Source organism: Panthera pardus, unplaced genomic scaffold (genome assembly GCF_024362965.1).
Source record: "Panthera pardus isolate Hobbes unplaced genomic scaffold, ASM2436296v1 HiC_scaffold_13, whole genome shotgun sequence".
In the NCBI taxonomy this organism is placed as follows: Eukaryota; Metazoa; Chordata; class Mammalia; order Carnivora; family Felidae; genus Panthera; species Panthera pardus.
In genome coordinates this window covers 11,573,219-11,579,218 of record NW_026526688.1, presented here as the reverse complement: position 1 = coordinate 11,579,218, position 6,000 = coordinate 11,573,219, and the positions used below count along the sequence as shown (strand labels likewise).

The following is a 6,000-nucleotide window of genomic DNA, read 5'->3' as shown; positions in this document are numbered from 1 at the left end:
GCCTTTCCCCAAACACCAAGCCAGCTCTGGGCCTCCTGACTCCAAACAAAGTGACTGTGGGACCCCAGCCTATCAGTTATTTTTCTCTTTGTCTCTTCCTTGTTCTTTATTCTTTGTCCTATAAAAACTTGCCTTCCATCCCATTAAAATTTTTAATATTTATTTAATTTTGAGAGAGAGACAGAGTGAGAATGAGGTAGGGGCAGAGAGAGAGGGAGACACAGAATCTGAAGCAGGCTCCGGGCTCCCAGCTGTCAGCACAGAGCCTGACGACGGGGGTCTCGAACCCATAAACCGCGAGATCATGACCTGAGCCAAAGTTGACCATTTAACCGACTGAGCCACCCAGGCACCCCTACCCCATTTTGCAGTTCTCTGACAAAGAAGAACAAAAATCTCTAAGCTTCATGAAGTGTTAAAGTTTGATTGTATCATTTAAATTGTCTTCTTTAATCATTTTTTAACAGTTTTTGGCAACAAGGGATGAGATTTGAAGCTGAATGTTAATGGCCTGTAGGGCAAGATGCTCAGACAAGGCACCTGCTGAACCCTTCGAGTTCACTGCTCTTCTTGTCCCCAAGAGCTGTGGGTAAGTCACTTTTGGATTTGAGTTTTTGTCATGTGTGCAGCCCTTCAATCCAAACCAATTTTATGTAAATAGATAGGTATGGTCCCCGGAAAGGTTTTGGGACCCTGGAAAGGTTCTGGAGTTTATTAAATTCCCGGAAACTTTTCAGGAACTGGGAGTCTGCAGTGGGTGGCGGCCATTAGGGCATTTGGAAACAGGGATTCCAGTGTCTAGAACCATTGATGGTTGTAAGGAGAGTCACAGTACCTCAAGGTAAATCCACAGCATAAATCACTTGAGGGACTTGGAGAAATAAATTAACACAGGAAATTGAGATTGTCTTGACCATCAAAATCAAAATCTAAGTGGGCCCAAGACAGACTATGAAAAGCTGTCAAGGTGTCGGCCACTATAAAGAAATCTTGTGAAAGGAATAACAAATCTTTTGCTAATGGGAATTTTAGAAGCCAGAGCCATCATACTGGTGGGTGAAGCTCATAAAAGCTGTTAGAGCCATCACCACCTAGGTCTGAGACCCCTGTGCTAGCATCAGTTGGTCACGGGATGTTGGATTGACACCAGGTCACCTGGCAACCTCAGGCAAGTTGTTGTGAGACAGGGTGCACTGTCAAACCCCATAAAATCCTTAGCCCAGCAGCGCATGCTTCTTAGGTATTAATTCAACTCTGAGAAGTCCAAGTCTCGGCTAGTGAAATGAGATCCTCAAGTTTCAAAGAACTGAGCGTGCCATGCCACTTTCCAGCATAATGGCTTACTTGAGATCTAAAAACCATGGTTCTGGAAACTGCCAATATTTACAAAAACAGCAAAATATTACCAAGGTGACCTAGAATTACAGTGGCCATTATGCAAAACATTCCAACTAGACAAGGTCTTTATTTGAAAAATACCCTTGAAAGCAGGGGATCCCAAATCAACAAAAAGAATGGGTTATTTTAACAGGCATGCAGAAACTTTCCAAGAGCTTCAAAATTCCAAAATAATTTCATTGAAGGATTTGTTTGAAAAGGCTAAGGAAAAGTGAAAGACACAAGAGGTACCTAAGACAAAAGACTGTAAGACTGATGGGACTCCCTGTTGCCCCCCTCTCCACCTTTACCTGAGTACTCAGAGTCTACTAATCCTCTGTCTCCATTGCCTTTCCACTCTAAGTAGACTACAGTACAGTAAACAAAAGCCCAAAGTTAGTCGTCTTATAGATGCCACTATCTATAAGCCCTTTAAGGGCCCCTCCGAGACTTGATGAGATGGTTGATGGGAATCCTAGAGATTCTCCGATAAATGGTGACCAGTCATTTAAAAGGCCAAGGGGAAACTAAAAATAAAATTAATGGAGACCTAGCAAATTCTGGTAGATACCCAAGCTATATTCTGTCTTAAACTCCACTTGCTCAAAGCAGATGGGATTCTGGGAGAACTGGTAGAAACCAGTGGAGAATGAGAATTCTTGCCAGAGGGAGCTGTCCAGTGCCTGGTCGAGAGAGGATAATAAAGTTTCACATTGTCCCTTCATTTCCAAGTTTAGACCCATTATTTGTTGATCCCATCACCTCCTTGCCTGTCTCGAGAACTTGGCTTGGCAACTGTCAGGTTGGGGGCCTCCAAAATATGGGGAGGAAGGAAAAAAGACAGAAAATGCTCAATGGTCAGCATTGGCAGGTCAATGTGACCAGACAGAAGTAATGATTCTGCTCCATTTGTATGCAGCTCAGGTCCTACCTACAGATGCCTGCTCTCAGGGGAATTATTTTGTCTTTGTCTCTTTTAACATTGGGAGTGGCTCTGGATCTTGGGATGGTAGGGTCTTTTGCACCTTCTTTGGGGATGCCTCTTAGTCCAGAGTTGTTCAGTACTGCCATGAATAGTTACTGTTTTCCATGGCTGAAACCTGACACGATATTTTGAAGGATTTGTTTGTTTGTTTGTTTGTTTGTTTTTTAGTAGCTCTATAGTTAGAAGTTGACCAAATTGGAAGGTAGGGTTCAGAGCCTGTTCAGATGTTCAGAACTTTTATTTTCTAAGCCTTCTTTCCTGAACTAAATAAAACTGTATACCCAGAGGGAAGGAAAAATATTCCAAAGACAAACTGCTGTAAATCTAGAAAATAGGGATCTTTTGATTTCTTAGTTGAAGATCTTCTCCCTGATACAAAGAAGCAAATTGAAGATAATAGAGTTACATTGCTGAGTAAACACCTTGATATCTTTCAGGTTGCAACCCAATTCTTTGAGGAATGAAAAGCAACTGTCCTAAAATTAAGAACAACTCTTTAGAAGGAAAAAAAGAAAAACCTGGGGGACAGGCTATTTGGAAACTAGGCAAAATTGTTTGTCTCTCATGAATTGTTTTCTTTTAATCATTCTTTGCCAGTGCTGAATGTAAATCCGGGCAGAAAGTAGTTAACAGACATCTCAAATGGCAAAACTGGGAGTGAAATGAATGAAATGTTTTAATGACCAATTGAAGTCAGAAATCCACACACTTGCCCAGAGTGGCCTAGAGTGGCCCTAGAGTGGCTCAACTTCCATCACTCACTGTCTCTTCCTATTTCCGGGCACTATCTTTGCCTTCTGGAACCCACTTTCCAGACAAGTCTCTGAAAACTGAAATCTTGGAAGAGCCTTGTCTGCACTCTGAAGGAGTATGGACCGCTTAATTTTCCCTCCACTTTTTGATTACTTGGCTAGACCCCTGGTTGGCAGCAATAAATAGTTACCTAGTCAGACCTTGGAGTTAGCCTCACTTTTTTCTGTTTGTTCCATAATAACTTGTGGATTTACAAATTAATCCTATAGCATAGTTAGCGCAGGTATTTAAATAAAAGCTTGGACAGATATATGGACTGAATGATCCCTGGTATATGTATTCCTCCATATACCCTCAGGATCATTCTTGAGTTGAGCTAATTCATCTGATAGGGTACAGTCTCAGCCACACTAATAGAGCCTTCAACTCTCATTACCAATTAACTTTGCTTTGCTGTGATTGGACATCAATGAAGAACATAGTACGTCTATGGAATTTCTTACTCTAAAATACATTCATTCTTAGTAGAGAGTGAGGGTTTTATCACTTTCCAGTTCCACTCTCAAGAACAAATTTTGGAGGCTTCGGTTTCTTCCCATCACTGACTTGCGGGTGTTAAAAAGACACCACCGCCACCACCCCCAACAAAGTACAAGAAAACACCACACTGTATTCCCAGTTCAACCCCCTCTCTTCAACTCCGAGAATGCATCCCCAAGGAATGCAAAGGTGAGCTGTGAGGGCTCTTAGTAGAGGCTCATCACCCATTAATAACAAATATAGCTGAAATAGCTCTTTTGCATAGTGAAATTCTTATAAAAAAGTTCTCCTTATCTACAGAGGATGCCAGAAAGTGCAGAAACCAACCCTGTATATACACTTTTTGCTGTATGTACACACCTATGACAAAGCTTAATTTGTAAATTAGGCACAGTAGAAGACTAACAATAAGAATTAATAATATGATGAAATAATCTTAACAATATACAGTAATAAAAGTCCGAATGTGGTCTCTCTCTCAAAATATCTCACTGTACTCGGCCTTCTTGTGATGCTGTGAAATGATAAAATGCCATTGTGTTTAGATGAAACGAGGTGGATGATGTAGGCATTGTGACGTAGTGTTAGGACACTGTCAACCTTTTGATCATTTCTCAGAAGGAAGATCATCTATCCACTCCTGGTCTGAAGCTGACAGTGGGTAACTGAAATTGTGGAAATTGAACCTGCAGATGGGGGTGTTGTGTGGAGACTACTATAGTCTTTGGTATTGACTTTTCCTCAGGCATTAATATTATGCTGACCCCAGTGGTACTTGATAGCCTCCAGTGAGGTCTCCTTTGCATCCCAAGCGGCTCTAACAGGCTTCTCTTTCCCTCCCTGCCAAGCCCACTACTCTTCCACCTCCTGCAATTTCAAGGGTGATCTCCACCTACTCCCTTCCCTCTGTAGCCTCAGTGGTTATGGGACAAAGGATCACTTCCTCCTATCCTTTTTTGCCTCTGTAGTTGGGCAGTATTTTATTATAATCTACTGTGTAGGGCTTTTGTTTTGGTTTTACAAAGTCAGCTTGGAAGGCCTATAAACAAAAAGGAACACCAGTTTTTCTTGTCCCTATGCTTCCTCCAAAACTAACCTACTTCTCCTCAGTGCAATGAGATGTATCCAATTGGGTAGGAAAAATCTAGATACTAATGAGTCATAGAGATGGATAAAATAGGTGGAGAGGATTAAGAGTATGCCTCTCTTGATGAGAACTGAGTAAATATATGGAACTGTTGAATCACTGTATCGTACCCCTGAAACGAATCTAACGCTGTTCTGATAACTACAATGGAATTAAAAAAACAAAACAAAACAAAAACAGCAAAAGTGGCCATTTAGTGTTGCTGTATTGCTCCACAAATGTTATTGACTACCAATTAAACTAGGTTTCATTATGCAGATTCACGGGTCAAGTACTTATTGGACCTAAGACCCAGTATTAGACACGTCATGCTACTTTTGAGATTTTATTCCACTGAATCAACACCATTTGGCTGCTAAAACCTCAGGGCAAAATGTATGACCTGTCAGTAATAGTAAAGGTAGAGATGACATTCAGAATAGGAATGTTTAATGTAGACTATGAAATGAGAACCTTGAAGGGGTGCCTGGATCTCTTAATCCGGGGCTGTCTTTAGAATGTGGAGTTACTTTATGTTACTTGGTTGTAGCTGTTAGTCTCCATCCTCAGAGAAAGTAAAAAAAAATCTCCATCTATATTTGAATATAGTATCTAAATATCTGTTATGTTGATAACTGGTGAATGATGATTTATTCTGCAAATATACCAAGAATTAACAACTCTTCTGCTTTTGGACCATCATCTTATTTTCTACATTTCATTGTATCCTATGTACATGACCCTTTGCTTCATAAATTCCTTGTTCAAAAGGTTATCAACAGTTTGTAGTTCTTGAATTTTATTATTTAAATAATTTCTAAAACGTTTGACATCCATTTGTGGTTTTACTGATCAGCAAGAAGTTGGCTTTTATTTTTTTTTGATATGACACTGTTAAAGGTTATCATTATTTTTAATTCTTATGTAGTAGGTGTAAAAGATACATTCTTTTAAAGTATTGCATTTTCTTTTTAATTAGGCAAGTCAAACATTCCGCATATCTAACCACATCCTACATGTAACCTTTAAAAAAATCAAGACCAAATAAAATATAAACTTTTATATCTACATAGATTTGGCTCTGGACAAAGGCAAAAGAACAGTTTTACATGTTTAATTTTAGATACAAAGATTTTCTGTCTTCCCCTAATGTAAAAAGCAGCTAAATATATTATTGTCAAGGTTTTCATGTAGAAATTTTTAAATGAATCCTAAATCC

General features: G+C 39.7%; 1 long non-coding RNA gene across 1 annotated transcript in view; it reads left to right on the top strand.

The window, feature by feature from the left end:
• The first annotated feature begins 472 nt into the window (after positions 1-472).
• The window catches only part of LOC109251050 (uncharacterized), a 104,832-nt gene continuing 99,304 nt past the window's right edge, over positions 473-6,000 (top strand). Inside the window, exon 1 of the long non-coding RNA XR_002073328.2 lies at positions 473-589. This is a non-coding gene — a long non-coding RNA (uncharacterized LOC109251050). The remainder of the gene's footprint in view (positions 590-6,000) is intronic.